Here is a 16,387-nt window from a genome sequence, read left to right as displayed (position 1 = left end):
ATGTCAAAGTGGGAAATAAAGTAGGAAAACCCTTCATGTTACAAAACCTGATCGGGAAAAATGTATCTGAAGATGGGCAAAAAGGCAGATGCCTCTTACGTTCAAAATCCTCACCACCCCTAAAACCCACTTACATTTATGCATATGTAGCACATGTCATTAGATGAAGGAAGGAGCCCCAACTTTCATTCACTGTAGTTTGAAACTTACAACTTTGACAGATACTGTCCTCTCCTTCCACCCTCATTTTCCTCTTTCTTCTGAAGGATGAGGCCAGATCTGCACCATAAGGTGCCTTTGTGTTTAAAGTGATGACAGGGGGCAGACCATGCCACAAAATACACATAAAACTTTTCCTGTAGTTTCCATCTTCTGACATTTCCTCTGTGAAACTGTACTTGGGAGTTTCTATTGCTAGTTTGTTAATGTATATATAATAGCTAATATATACTCTATTGAGAAAAAGTGATATTATGATATAATTTTACTTTCGAGGAAAAATCTTGGGTGTGCTTCCTGTCCAGCTGGAAAAAGTAGGAGTGGTGTTGTCCTTAGCTCCTTGAGCACAGCATCCGTATGCAAGGTTAATGCTGCGTATTGCTTTCATCTCCCTAAAAGGAAGGGGAAAAGGGGAATCTGTAAGAGCAGGATACACTGTTGCCACCTGCCCTTCATCTTTGTCCCATTCCCTGCTGCTCTGCCATCCTTCCTTTTATCCCTGAGCTCTGTGGGCATGCACAGAATCATAGAATCATAGAATGGGGTTAGGGTTGGGAAGTATCTTAAGATCATCCAACCCCCTACTATGGACAGGGATGGCTCACACTGGACTATGTCACCCAAAGCTCTGTCTGTGTGCGGTCTGGATTTGGAAGGAGCAGTTGGTGTAGTCTCCTTCATGAATGGTATTTTCCTAAGTCATATTGGGTAATGTTTGTCCATGATCTGTGTAATTTGAATGTATGTCTCAAAGACAACTCAGAATTCTTGAATGTTCACCGTTCTTCACTTTGATGCCCCAGTAGCACCAGGTATGAATATAACAGGGGAGCTCTCTGGAGGGATTGCAATTGGTTTCAGACTTCCTAGGTTTGTATTTTTTGTCCTGTAGCAACTCTTCATTTTGTGTATAAGGGCAGTTCATAAACAGATGTTGAAACTCAACATGGTGCCTGAAATTTCCTGCTCTTTCTGACCTGTCTGTAGCAACACAGACAATCCTTATTTATACAGGTTAGTTCCACTGGTAATCTATCCAAATAAATTTCCTGTTAACTCTTTCAGGTTGTGTCTCTTTAAATGGGGATCAAAGGAAAGTTGCACCTCCTAAAATACTAAGAATCAAGAAATTCCTAATTAATTAGATTCTCATTTACTTTGGCACAAACAGAATAAGGGGGAGAGAAAGGAGGAGGGAGAGTAAAAAGGATGATGTCCATAATGACACAGCATGAATTACTTTGTAGCTCTAATATCTGCTATGCTGATGGGAATCACTTCAGGCTGATCTCTAAGGCTTCACCCACTATCTCGATTACATTTTGGTTTATCTGCAAGGGCTTCTATTTGTGTATGTGTGTATGCACACATGTGTGCATAAAATAGGGACTATGGTTTGACCTTATTAAATTTGAAACTCTGCTTGGAGGAATATTGCACAAGAAAAACCACATCAGGCCAAGCGTTTGAAAATGCAGACTGCTTTAGAGAAAGCAGTTTAATATATTGAAGCCTCAAGCCATCTACCTCTGCTCCTAAGAGCTCTACCTGAAAACTTCCAGGGCTGAATAATTTAAGATTGGGGGGGGGGGGAGTGTAATCTTTCTACAAGAAATACGAGTCTGATGTTTTATTTTCTTAAAGTCTGAACTCCACAGAACTTTTTTTTTCCCGAACTGTTTATCCTCACTCCAGACATGAACCTTGGAAAGGTGGCAGAAAAAACAAACAGCTGCGGTGTTTTTGGGCAGTCTGCATTCCTTTCAACTCGCTGAGATCAGACTTGTGCTGAGAGTTTCAAATTATTTGTCCTAGGGCTTAACCACTTTCACTCCTGCTTAAAAGGCAGTGAGTTTGCCATAGCGGTGCTTGGGAGAGCTGTCATGGAGAGCCTTAATGATTCAAGAACTATGAATATATGATGTGTTCTTAGGGCTTTTTATTATTGTTTCATTCCGACTTCACCTCCCTCCCTAATCATCTTTCCATTTTTGGACTCCAGCCTTTTCTTAACTTAAGCATTTTACTGAAGGTGTTCTAGGGATCTTTGTTTTCATTTTGGTTTTGGGGGTAAATTTGATGCATATAAAAAGGTTTTTAATGGACCAAAGTGGAGGTAGTAAAATAAGACTGTCACATGCCCAAGGCCCTGAGTCGGAAATTATCTTCTGCAAGTTTGGGTTTCTTTCCTTCACAAGTGGCAGACAGGAAGAGGAGCCATTGGTCCCATGGTAGTGTTTTGTGCCTTCTCTGAAGCCTCTAAAATATGTTCTGTGGAGTCTGATGTAAGAGGTGAAAGAGTCAGGACAATGCAATACTGAAAGAGGATTTGCTTGTAGCAGCCTTCCAGTTTCTGAAAGGGGCCTACAAGGATGCTGGAGAGGGACTCTTCATCAGGGATTGTAGCAACAGGATAAGAGGTGATGGGTTCAAACTAAACAGGGGAAGTTCAGGTTAGATATAAGGGAGAAGTTCTTTACCATGAAGCTGGTGAGGCACTGGAATGGGTTTCCCAAAGAAGTGGTAAATGCTCCATTCCTGGCAGTGTTCAAGGCCAGGTTGGACAGAGCCTTAGGTGACAGGGTCTAGTGTGAGACATGCCTGCCCATGGCAGGGGGGTTGGGAACTACATGATCTTAAAGTCTTTTCCAACCTAAACTATTCTATGACTATTTAATGGTTGAGGCCTTCATGTGAGGCCTTCTACTGGTGTCTTGTAAGTAGCCTAGATTCTGAGCATGTCTTGCAGTCCCCTCCCCTCCAGTTCGTGGAACTTCCCTGAGTAAAGAGATTGCTTGTACCAGAACACTATTTTGTGATCCTGGGCAGAATGCTGAGGCCAAACGTGTGTTTACTAGCAACTAGAGTTAATGGAAAAACAAAACAGTCCAGTTCTGAAGGGCTTTTCAGTTAACCATGTTCGTCCTGTTCTTTGGGCTTTTTTCCAGCAAAGCACTTAGGCACGTGCTTAAAGTCAAAGCATGTGCTTAAGTGCTTTGCTGGTCTCAGTCCTTTATTTGCTGTCCAAGTATGTTGGTATGAACAGGCTGTTGGTTGTATCAATGTTTGGAGAACTGTTCTTACATTGTTCTTTTTACTCCTCTGAACTTTTTGCCCACTTACAGCCCAGAAAAGATAATTTGTGATTTCAGTATAACACAGATAATATTTTGCAAACAGTCTGTATGTTATTGATTGAGATTAATTTGCAGTGATTATGAAGAAATTGTATATTTGGAGAAATCAAGGTCAGTCAACCCAGAGAAGTTTCATCTGATGCCTTGCTCCAGCTGAGTAATCTGGCTGGCAGCACATGTTGTATGACAAGAGCATCTTCAGACAGTTAACATACTGTGTGTTTAGCCCATGCTATGACACATTATTCCTTCTCCCAGAAAATTCTCTTTAACGAGGTGCTGCCTTTTAGGTGGCACTTGCTGTGAGATTTTGATCTGAATGTAATTTGTTTGTCTATTTCTGTTTTTCATTTCTGCAGTCCACAGTTTTATATCTCCAATTACTGCAGGACAGCATGTTTTGTGCTGTCCCTCCTCCTCCTCATTCTCGTATCATTCATGGCAAGTCAGGACAGGAGAACTCAGTTAAATTCAGACCTTAGGATTTCTGTCTGCGCTTTCCAGCAGCAGAAGTTGCTTTCTCACCTTTAGAGCCATCTTAGAACATCAGTGACTTGATTTTCTTTGTGCTTTTCTTTGTCAAGGTGCAAAGCACTTTACACTAAGGAAAAAGGTTTAATTAAGCAGGATGTGCAGCCTGATATTGCTGACTTAATTGCAGGAGTTAGTAGCAACTATCTGTATAGAATAAATGAAGCACAAAACTGTATTTGCTTAGGCAAACAAGTGACTTACATAAATGCTCCAGTTGACGTCAAAGCCACTTTTCGTTCAGGTGAGGTTACTCACACCTAACTCTTTGTAGGAGCAAGCTCATAGATAAATAGTAATTTGCAGGATTGCATTTTAAAAATTGTTCTTAATTTCACTTAACATAAAAATATCCAGAGTTTCTGTGAAGAAGTCATCTTTTAATTCCATGATTTCATTTGGTAAAACACACATTCTTGCTTTTTTTTTTCTTCATTAAAAGGATATAAAGCACTAAAGAGGGAATAAAGCATTCTTTCATAAAGCATTCTTTCGTTCTTCAGACAGCTAACAGGAGTTTTGAATTGACTTTTAGTTCATTCTTCTCTGTGCTTGCAGCATTTGCAAGTGTATTTTCTGCAAGTAGAATTCAAGTATCAAGAAAGGGGAAGACAAATATTTAGTGTTGTTAGAACTGCATGAAAGGGTTCATTAGTTTAGAGTAGTGGTAAACTCCACCCTTCTGGTTCAACCATCACCTTTCACAGTGTTTAGTGGAAGGCAAGCTGGGGCATTGCTCGGCTTACCTGGGAGGGTTAGCTCTGTCTCTGAGAGAGCTGCGGATGTTCATTCCCAGATGAAGTTGTTTTTAAGATTTAAATGAATGTAAAAACCCCACTGCTTTCCACCTTTCTTGTGTAACAGGCTACAACATCTGAAATTAGAAGAGCAACATCTTTCTTTTAGCCACTCTTCTAAGAGGCCTTGGGTTGATGTTTGATTTTTATAACAAATTAAAGTGGGGGGTCATTTTGTCCAGTCTCTTTTACAATGACAGCAGTAATTGTTTCAGAGGGCAGAAGGAGGAAGGTATCCTAGAAGTGGCAACATGTTAACTTCCTTCTGTGAATAGTTCTTTTAAATCATGCTCAGATAATGAGGGTTTATGTTCCCTTATATGATTCCTCTCTATTGTTATGGCTGTAAGCAGTCTAGATAGCCATGTAATATAGTGGGTTTTTTCTTTTTCTGTCTTTAGTTCTTTTCCTGTTAAGGTTTTTGTCCCAGCAATACCTATACCTCTTTTCAATTGCATAATGATTGCTTGTTTTGTTTGAATGTCTTTATTTCTGTATTCTGAGGAAGAGTGACAGTTGATTTATCTGCTCTGTAGCATTCCTTATTTTCTCTGTTGATCTCCCATCCCTCTTCCTACTGTTATAAGCTTGTTTTCTTTGTGAAAATTTATGAATGCTTTTAATCATTTCTGTTGCCCCTTTCAGAACTCCTTGTAGTTCCGCTTGATGGCTATACAAACAGTACTGTCAATTCCTCACTTTTGGAGTTTTGCTCAAAACTACATCCTGTTTTTAACATGAATACAAGTCCAAAGGACTGTAAACTCAAGCCATTATTCTTTTTATTATTATTATTAAATACATTCTAGAAATAGGTGCAGTGATGTTGTTATTTAGAAGATTAAAATACTAGCATATGACATTGTATGTACAATACAGCATGTGATGTGTATGAAATGAGCCATTTTGCTTTCCCTTTGATTTAAATGCCTTAGTTTGAAATCTAACCATCAGGAATGTTTTTGAAAACCTATATTGATGACTGTACATTTTGATCAAACATAACTAGTATTTGGGAATGACTGAGGATTTTAAGAGTATACATTGACTGAACTGATTTTTGTGACAGGAGGTAACAATACACCTCATTGCTAGTGTAGGAATCTCTAACATGCAACTCCAATTCAGGTGCACATGACAGCCCAATCCTGTCATCCTAATTCAAGTAAGACTTGAAGGTAGTTTGCCTGAGTAAATAAGGAGGGCCTAACACTGGCATTTAGCATGTGAAATTGGATCAGTCTACATCAAAATGTAGTTATTAAAACTTTCTTCTAGTGCAGTACACTTGGCAATTTCCCTGCATCTGTTCTGGTTTCACTTAGTCTTTGTCTGGCCACAAGTGCATGACAGCCTAGGTTCCAGTTCAGCACGCTCTGACTAACCCGGTAAGAACTCACATTAACTTTACTGACATTTCTTCAGGACTCTGTCCTTACACATATGCTTAAAGACCATGCTAAATTAGCCTCTCAGCAGTTTTGTCCTTGGGAGCAGATGCGTTATTTACTCATGAATTAGTAAAATGTGCCTGTATAATGAATTTACGAAGATATTTCTGGACTAACAGTTCCCTCTCTCAAAATGTCAATGTTAGGGGTTGTAAGGGTTTTTTTTTCATCTACTCATTTATATGAAAACAGCATAAACCACACCATGAAGTACAGCATTGCTCATGTGGAGATTTCCTTTACTAGTCAGTGTATAGAGTGTCAGTGTCCACTGCTGGCCAGGCATTGCCCTCAGTATCATGACCCACTTTCTAAACCACTTGAAAAGTCCACAGTCCTTCCTAAGTCTCTGTGCTCCCTGAACAAGGATGTTGGATGTGCATATCCTACGTTTTCTTTTCACACAGTAGAAGGACAAAGTGTCATGGAGGTAATAACTGCAGTCTTCCTATACGCTATCGATGCCAAGCCTGTGGAATAATAAGGTGTAGTGTAATATAGCTAAAAAATCATAAAATCAACTTGATTGGAAAAGACCTTTAAAATCATCAAGTCCAACCTTTACCCCAGCACTGCCAAGTCCACCAGTAAACCGTATCACTAAGGGCCTGGTCTGCACGGTTTGTGATTCCACCACTGTGCTGCGCAGCCTGACCAGGTGCTTGTCCACCCTTTTGGTGTGGGTATGGGTACTTTCAGTTTTAATTAAGAGTTTTAACTGCCTGAAGAAGGTCACAGGAGAAGATATGTTTTTTACATACAAGCTCTTAATTGAAACAGATATTTGACTTCCTGTTGCAGAGTGGTTTGCTTGAAAGAGTATAATTTTCTGAATAAATGGAACTGAATCACTGCTGATGTTGCATAATAGTAGGAGGTAAGTCCAGAGGGCAGGCTGCCGGACTGGAGCAGCTATGTCTGTGGGCTTTATTTCCAGTTTTGCTTTTCACTTGCCTTGCCATTTTTTGGACGGGTTTTATAACCTCTCCTCTACTTATTAAGCTTTTAAAACTTGCAGTCAGTTTCATGTATGTGGATGCTTCTTGTTACTGTCATATTTAAACATTTAGGCTGTAGCTGTGCATAAGAAGATTTTTTTGATAGTCAGCACCATAGTATCTGAATGGTGTCTTTTTGCCTGGGTCTCCTGGACTTCAAGATTTAATTCAGGGGTCTGAATAAGGTTTACTCTTTGACCCTTGGCCAAGTCACTCCATTTCTTTTGCCTCTGTTTGCCATCTTTTAAAGGAACGGATTAATATTTCCAATCCCACATGCTATGTCTGATTTGTCTAGACAATACATTTTTGTGTCTAGGACTGTGTCTCATTATGTATTTTTCAACAATGCCGAAGACAATGGGTTTGAATCTTGGTTGGGTGTCTGTAATACAATACAGAACAAAGTTAAAATAGCAAGCTGTCTGCTGACTGTGTGCTTCCCCTTGCCTCATGACATGGGGAGGCGTATGTGGGCGGATAAAATAGTCTTATTTTGTACTTTCTGGGCCAGTTTAACATGTTTAGCCAAATGCATCCTTGGTATGAATCCACTGAAGTGATTGGATGTACACAAGGGATTAATCTGACTTGATATGTTGCACTTGAGATGGGTGGTGCCCTTCAGGTCTGATGACATAACTTCTAGGAAAGCTGAATTTGAGAGTTTAAGCCTTTAAATCTTTTGATAGCATGTTCATAAGGAAAAGTGCACTTTTTTCTCTTTTATGGACTCTTACAAATAGTAAAAGAAACATCACCTCATTGTAGCTGGTGTGATTCACCTTCTGCTGTATGACTTTTTTGACATCTGCAATGCTTGATGAATTTATTTGTAGTTTTTAAAGAGTGGGTTTAAATAGGTTGCAGCACTGTCAGGTACTTGCTTCCAATCCAAAGTAAATATGTGTATAAAACATGCCAGTTTTCTGACAGAACTTATATATCAAATGCATACTTTCACATCTCTGGCAAGATATACAAAAGTTACATTTTTAACATACCTTATCCAACAGAGCATTTTATTTATGTGGGTTGATCCTTCAAGTCTGAATGTCACAGAAGTGGTTTTCCCAACAGTCTGTCATTAAGTTTTGAGGTTTATCTGTCTAATAATACAACATCAATCTCATACCTCTTCTGGAGCACAGAAAACATCTACACTTTCTATTTCTCAAGAGACTTCTGTGCTTATTGTGGTGGTAGTTGGAGGTCACTCTTAACTCCAGTTGGGGTGGTCAGTAGGTTGGTACTCGAGTGCTGCTTTGAAGCCTTGTTCTGCTATGTAGTCTTTGAAAATGATCCTTTTGTTCTTTTTTTTTCCTTCAAAGTGGCACCCAGGCTTTAAATATAACATGGAATCCTGTCAGGGAGTGGCTGTAATCAGAGGAGATTAATTATAGATGTGGGTGTAGAAAATTGTGAATGTGAATTGTATTTTTCATACAATAAAATCTATCCCTTTAAGTAAGCAATGTATTTGCGTAGAAAGTTCTGTGACTTAAAAGCCAGCCAAACCCCTCCAAAGTGTTATGGCATTAACACCAAATAGTAGAGGAGGTTTTGAGTTAATTACTGCTTTTTCCCCTTTACAGAAGTAATTTTAACTTCTTGATTTACTAATGGAAAGACTTTGTTTCCCACTCACTGGTTGTTGCCAAGGGCTTTGAGTAGGACTTCAACACACACACACATGGTGGCATGTGTTCAGAAGAGTCAAGAGCCCTGCTTCTACATGCAGTATCCTGACTGAAGACCTAGAAGCCCGTGGTAATATGTCTGTCTTGAAATGCCTCCTCTTATTGAAGTTCTGTAAAATCCACAAGGAAACTATGTTATGGTTGTACAAGAAATTGTTTTCTGGTATTTTCTTTCTGGATATCTTTGAGGATGTATATAAAACTGAAATGGTGCAGGCCGGCAAGTGGGCATGGAGACAGTCTTTGTGACATGTTCTTGGCCAGTGCTTTTCTTCACATCATGTGACCTTTGGCAGAGATGGAGCTTCTCTTACTGCCTGTGAAAACCAGTCGTGGCTATATCTGGCTATTTTGTCTGCCTCGGGACAGCTGCCTTTGGAGTCATGGGGACCATTTCTGTGCTTAGATCTGTAGCATAGGTTTCCCTGAGCACTGGCAGGGGGTTGGAACTGGATGAGCTTTAAGGTTCTTTCCAACCCAAACCATTCACTGTTTCTATGACTCGTATGGTCCTAACAGACTCCTTCAAAGTTCACTGAGATAGCACTGTTCAGGAAAAAAATGAGGGAATAGTGTATCTTGTCAAACAAATACTTTAAACACTGAAACCTCTGAAATCTTTAGACCATATGTAGTATTTTGTTATCTTTTGGGGGGAGTTTTTCTACAACAACAAAAATATTGGCTTGAATGCCTTTGGAAAGGTGTCCTATAGTCAACTATCAGTATTGTGTTAGCTTTGATGCATCCAGGTTGTAGGTCATGAACTGTTCACTGTCCTTCGGGTTGATGACTTTGTGGATTGATATCTTCTACCAAACTTGAGATAGTGAGATATTAAAAACATCTAAACAAATTAAAAGAAAATCCAAATAAGTTTTGGAATATTTGCTCTTAAAGGTTGAGGTCTGAAGTTTAATCTCATTTCATCTGTGACAAAATTACCGTCCACCTTAGTGGATGATTAACAAACCTTGGCATTCCATCATCACGCAGAAGGAAGGAAATTCATCCTAGGGTTTTAAATATGTACTTATATACCTTTTTTTTCCTGTGCAGTTTTAGTGATGATTTCAAGGTGGGGAGAAAGCTTTGCTTTTGCTGTGAAATTTAACTACTTAAAAAACCTCTTAAATAGCAGCCAAACTAGTTTTTGTTACTTATGGTAAATATAACTGTTATCCAGCATGTAGAAAGGATGAAGCTAATAGAATTGCTAAAGTTGATTACCATTGTTTCCTTGCTCCCTTTGTTGGCCAGATTTAAATCCTTGTACATGCAAAGACTGAAAGTCAAGGCCTCTGAGTGCAAGTGGAATGTGTCTGCTAGTTGTCCCAAACAGACTTCCCCACCTGTCTTTTCTTTTGGCATGCTGAATGTTTTGTTAGAAGAAAGCAAACCGTTTTTGGGCAAGAGTCATATTGCCCTGCTGTACTAAGACAATGGGTTTGGGCAGGCAGGAATTTCGTAGGCTTTGGGTCAAAAGCACTAATAATAAAAAGCAGTGTGTTGCAAATATTAGGAACTTGGGATTTGCACGGTTGGGTGGATGGAACAGACTCTGACATGTTTTGGTTTGTGTACATGCAATTGAAGAGCTATTGAATAGGTGCAGTGAGAGAAATGCAGACTGTGTATGAAATACAGCACACCCAGGTTTACTTGGCCCTGTGGTTTAAAACTGATCGGCCTGTGAGGTCTTTTATAGTAGCTGAGTGACAGCACGGGGAAACTCTTACACCCCTGTGAGCTCAACCCAATGCTCTTTGATTCCCTTTAGCAAATGCTGAATATGGGCAGCATCTCATACATTTTATACGTTTCAAGACTAAATGACAAGGTGTCACATTTTTTCTCCTATTACCTGAGAAGTATTTCCTTAGGACAACCCTGCCCTCTTCCCATTTCCCCCAAGGCAGCCAAATACACCAAGCAGGCAGAGAAGTATATAGATATATGTATTTTATCTATCTGTAATATAATATATATATAAATACCAGTGCTGTATGAGTATCTAATAACCTGGTTCTGTTTTAAAGGTCATGTATTAATGTATATGACATTAGCCAAGATGGAGCAGGGATTAATTGCCTGTTTCCTATTGTTCTGTGATAACCTCTGCCGTGTTTCAGGCTCTTCTAGTACCAATACCCAGTTCTGTTTAATATAAACCATTTGGATGCTGGATGCGTGTGTGCTGCATCTTAGTTTTTTGTTTGGACCATTTTTGTAGGAACCACAATCAGATCTGTGACTGTCAGGACAGTGGATTGCTCGGTTTTGTGAAAGACTGTGGGGTGCATAATTTGGGAGGACATTGACAGCTTGTTTCAGATGTCAGTGTGTGAAGGAGTTCACTTGAGCAGGATTTACGCCCTGGTGTTCAATTTGTATTCAGAATCTGTTTTAAATTGAAAGTTTGCAGAACAAAAGGAAAAACATTTGATGTTGTGACAGTCACACTCCATTGTTTCAGGTCTCCTCCTTGCCACCAGAATGTCATATAGCTTTTGCAGTACTTGATTCTTTGTAGCTCCAAATAAATCTAGCCAACAGAGCATAAATAGTTACTTTATCCTACTGCACAGTATACCTTTGGGGACCTGACTATATCCCATCCTAGCTTCTGTAGGACTTCTCATTGGTGTCACAGGTACCTTACCACCAAGTCATTGTCAGTATGACAGCCAGGTTGCAAGAACATTTTTCGTGGAAGTGACCCATTGAATTTATTTGGTGGTTAAACTGTTGCACTGATACAGACGCCAGCAAAATTAACTGTGTCTATGAGTTTAAATTAATTTCTGCGCAGTTAAGAATGAATGAAGCAGATCCTTTTGCTCTGGAATTAAGAGTGAAGCTCCACTTGTTTTGGGATGGTCAAGACAGAGTTCTCTGCCTTTAAAGCTGGTAGCTGACTCATTTTCCAGAATAACTGGTATTGTACCAATCTTCTTGTATGGTCATTCATAAATGCCTTATGGGCTCACTTTTCAGGGAAAACCTGTTTGTTTTAGTAACACCTTGTTAGCAGAGCTTTTATATTAACCTATGCTCAAAATCGGGATGACTTCCAAGAGACCACTGCAGTTATGGAATACCCCCCAACTGTATTTTGTTGTCAAAGACAGCAAATATTTTCCCAGGCAGGGCAGACTCTGCAGAGTTGGAAGTCATGTCCATGCTTGTTTTATCCCTTTTGTAGTTTGGGAGATGGTGTCAGCAAAGAACAGGCCAAAGCATAAAGCTCTGGTAATTCTTAAATAGCTATAGAGAAGTTTTGTTGTGACCTTAATCTTAGATACATTTTTATGCCAATAACTAAGTCCATACAGAATTTCCCATTTTTTTAATGAGTATCTGATGTCCTTCTCTCCAAGAAGTACAACAGAGAGATAATACTCAGAATGGGTAGACAGTATGGGACAAGCCACATGTGAGCTAACTTGGAACACATGAGTTGCTTTGGCCATAAGTCTTAAGTTGCCCTGAGTCCTCTTGAAGTGGGGGCAAGTAATTGCTTCCTGGCAGCATTTGAGGAGTTATCAGTGTGTGTTCACTACACCCTCTGTCAACCTCCTGATTTTCTTAGGAGGATATATTGCTGGTGGGATTTTCAGAATGCTGAGATTCTGGTCATACAGGACTTCACCACATCTGCAGTCAGTCCTCAGCTAGAGCTGTGCAAAAGCTAGACGGGAATAGGTTGTGTAATATGCTGTCTCCAGCCAAAGCTAATGGATGTGGCAGGGATTCTTTCTTTTCTTGGGGCTGTTGGATGAAAGTACAATCCTATAGTTCTTTGTAGACTAGAATTTATAAGAAACTCTGAACATAATCATGTTCCTGTTGAAAATCTGGTTTAAATCAAATAAAAATTTTCCACGCAAAAGGGTTGGTTTGTTTTTTTTTTTTTTTCCAGTAGGAGTATTCTAAGCAAAACTTTTTGTTCTGAACAGAAAGGAAATCTTTCATTTCATTGTACTGGGAATATGCTTGAGGAAAAGAGTCTTCATGTTCCTGGTATTTCAGCCTAGCTAAGTATGGCCTGTGCTACTGAGGGGTTCCACACCATGTCTTCTTCAGTCCTGCATTATATTAGGCAGCTGGGAGGGACTGGTGCATAAATGGTTGCCTATTAACTCAGCACCTTTGAATCCAGTTGATCCTGGTAGTGAACATTTGTGTGGACATGAAGGGGAACATTTGCGTCTCTCCATCTGGTTCATCCAGCTTCAGCTAGTGCAAGTCTGGTGTTTGTGGCCAAATAATTGAGGCTATGCTGCCAAATAGGAAAAAAAAGGGAATATACCACAGTGAATATCAGTGCTGGTTCTGTTTAATGTCTGCCCTTTGTCTCATGAAATTTAGGAGTTGTCTGAAATACAAAGTTTTCTAGTAGTGAAGGCTTTCTTTATAGGTGCAATGATTTGGCTCCTCTGCTTCCTCTTTACCATGATACACCTTTTGGATACACTTTTCCCAAGTTGCAAGTCATGTAATCAGCATATCGGTGTGATACTCTGGAGGAGAATTTCAGAGAGATCCCCCATGAAGCGAATATGTATCTATGCTATTGGTATTCAAAAGTGGACAATGAGGAGCAAACAGTGCTCTCTACATGGGCATACAGCTCTCTAGGATACACAAATTGAGCAGCTGTGTGTAATTCTTAAAGAGCACCTCATGGGTTAGGTAGCAGGGATTTGAGTGCAACACGTGCAGGTTCTTTTGAAGCACATAGTGAAGTTAATCCCTTGTTATGGGCATCTCAAATCCCTTCTTCTTGAACTGTTATCTAAGAGACCAGAATGCCTTTCTGCAATATAATACTGTATCTTAGATATTAATGATTTGTATAAAACTATATTGTTCAATTAAACGTACCTTTTTTAGGTGGCAGTGAGTGGTGGCAAGGGTGGAATAAGCAGGTTAAATCCCAGAGAAATGTAAAGGCTTGGACTGCATTTACAACAGGTATTTTGAGGTTCTTCTTGGGACCATGAAAATAAAAACCTGTTAGTGTTTTAGCTCATATTTGAGGTTGATCTTCATATCAGAACCTTCCACTGACAGATCTGCCAGTTCATATGGAAGAGGTGTTCTTCCCAGTTCGTGTTTTCTATATTGTATTTAAAAATTCAACCAGAAATCATCTATCCTTCTTCTGTAAGCGCTTTGCATTTGTATATCTACACAAGTAGGATGAAAATGCTCACAACCTCATTGCCATTTCATACTAGAGTATGTTTAGTCCAGCCATATCCAGTGAGAGAGCTCCAATATGCTGGAATTTGGTGGACTTGCAAGGGCTGGTCTGCCCCTGTTTACTTTGTCTCAGTGGGCCTATATATTTAATGTGGTGTTCCTCAGAGTGAGCTGTATGCAAGAACTGGCCCCTGTTTAAAACATGCTCTTTGGCAACCAGCAAGGCTGCTCTGGTTTCTCTTTGGATAAGCACGGAGACGCAGGGAGTTGCTTTGTGGTCTTCAAAAGTGGGGAGCTGTGACGTTTCGCTCTCATCCTTAGAGCGTTTTTCAGTGTGTGGCAATAGTTCATAGCATTGATCTAATTAGAAAAATACATGTTGAGCTGTGATGATATTTGTTGTGATTTGGTATTTACCATATTTGGGAAAACTTGATGCATTATTGTTTCACTCTTCATGTCCAACTTTTTCCTGAAGTAATGACTGAGCATTGGAATAGATTGCCCAGAGAGGTTGTGGAGTTTCCTTCCCTGGAGATACTGAAGAGCCATCTGGACACAATCCTGAGCAATGTGTTCCAGGTGACCCTGCTTGAGCAGGGAGGTTGGACTAGATGACTTTCAGTGGTCCCTGCAATCCTCAGCCATTCTGTGATTCTGTGACGCGACCTTTATTTCAAATATCCTGGCTTTATTTTTGCTTTCAATGAGAGGTTTGAGCTGATTTGGGGATTTTTTTGTTTATTTTCCCCCAATATTTTCTTCAGGTTCTAATTAGATTTCTGTGTCTGGCTTTTAAATCCTTGGAAATTGGAATTTCTTGTATCAACATTATCATTGCTGCACTTAAAGGTCATGCGCTTTTCTGTTTTCAGCGGAGACACTCGACTGTAATTGTCTGATCTATTCTTAACCTGTGTCAAAACTGTTTGAAGAGTAACCCTGAAATAATCCTCAGAGTATTTATAAGGATATAAATAGTTATCCCTATTTCTTCCCCCCCCCCAAATCTGTAATGTTAGTAAATTCTGTCATTGCAAAGAGCAAAAAGTACACCTTTATAAACAGCAGGATTGCAAATGGACATCATCAGGCCTCTGCCTGTAAACCCCTGGTCAGTCAAAAAGAACAGTGAAACATGGTGCATTTGAAATACATATTTTTATCCTGGATGAGGAAAAGCATCTTCTGCTCAGGAAACTGCATTGAGAACAGTACCTTTTAACTGTCCCACCCCATGAGAATCCAGTTTGATTTGAATATGCATATTCATCCTAATGAAAATAATACATCTGTGAAAGCACACCTTGGCTAAAAATGAGTCTCAAATAAACTGTCTTGTAAGACATCAAAGCAAATCCATCTCTGAAAGGGGTTTCTCTTTCAAGAACAGTTATGGTACTATAGCATGCCCAAGGCTGTTGGAAGCCAAATTTTTCAGTGGTACTCAGCATTTTTAATACCTTTTGGTTTATTGACTTTAGGCAGAATTTAATACTGATCTTCTGAGATGCTTCGTAGTGTTCAGACAGAAAACAGTTTGTGTAACACTAAATCCTCAGTAAGGTTATTAGTATTTTGAGGGTAATGAGAGGTTGAAAATAAAAAGGAAACCCCTTTCTATTTGTTCTGATAGACATTTTTACAGGTGCTCTTGTCTTTGTTCATATTCTGCTCCTGAAGTCTGCCCTGTATTGTCACAGTTAAGTTCAGCATCAGCTTATCAGGAATGAGACTTGAAACAAGAACTTAATACTGCATTGAGTGGCTTTATGGCTAATGCTGTTTCAGTGTGTCACTGAACTGCCGTCAGCTTCTGCTGAAATGCAAACCTCAGGATACTGGTACTTGAACACATCCTATGCAGGAGCTCTGCTAGCTGGATGTGAACTTGCTTATACACATTCACCTGATAAAGGCATTTTGTACCTGCAGGCATTGAAGCAGTGCCATTTCACCTAATTATCAGTGTACCCATAATCTCCTGTAAATTGTAATTCAGCTTGAACAGAAGTTAACAGCAAGTTTTCCTAAGGACATATACTATGTGCAAAACATTGCTGTTTAGGTAGAGCCTGGAAAAGCCAGAATCTTTCTCTGAGCTTCTTGCTAAAGACCTGTTATGCTCGTGCTATGCTATCTTCTAGGCATATGCATGGCCTATTATTTGACTGATTTATGCAATGAAGTGGCCAGACCAGGAGTTGTTTCAGCAGAGAAGAATCTTAAACATAAGGTCCTTTTAAGGTCTTCAGGACATACACTCCAAACATAAACCAACTTTTTCTTTAGTGGTAGCACTATGCTTGGAAATTCTGACAGTGAATGAAGAGGTGATTTTGCACC

At 39.6% G+C, this 16,387-nt stretch overlaps 1 protein-coding gene across 11 annotated transcripts in view; it reads left to right on the top strand.

Annotated features, from left to right (window-relative positions):
- Positions 1-16,387, top strand: part of FGGY (FGGY carbohydrate kinase domain containing) — a 329,262-nt gene that overhangs the window by 220,449 nt on the left and 92,426 nt on the right. The gene's annotated exons all lie outside the window — the stretch shown is intronic.

Source organism: Melopsittacus undulatus, chromosome 6, assembly GCF_012275295.1.
Source record: "Melopsittacus undulatus isolate bMelUnd1 chromosome 6, bMelUnd1.mat.Z, whole genome shotgun sequence".
Lineage (NCBI taxonomy): Eukaryota > Metazoa > Chordata > Aves > Psittaciformes > Psittaculidae > Melopsittacus > Melopsittacus undulatus.
Note: the sequence above shows the minus strand (reverse complement) of the source record. Positions and strands in the feature narration are given on the sequence as shown.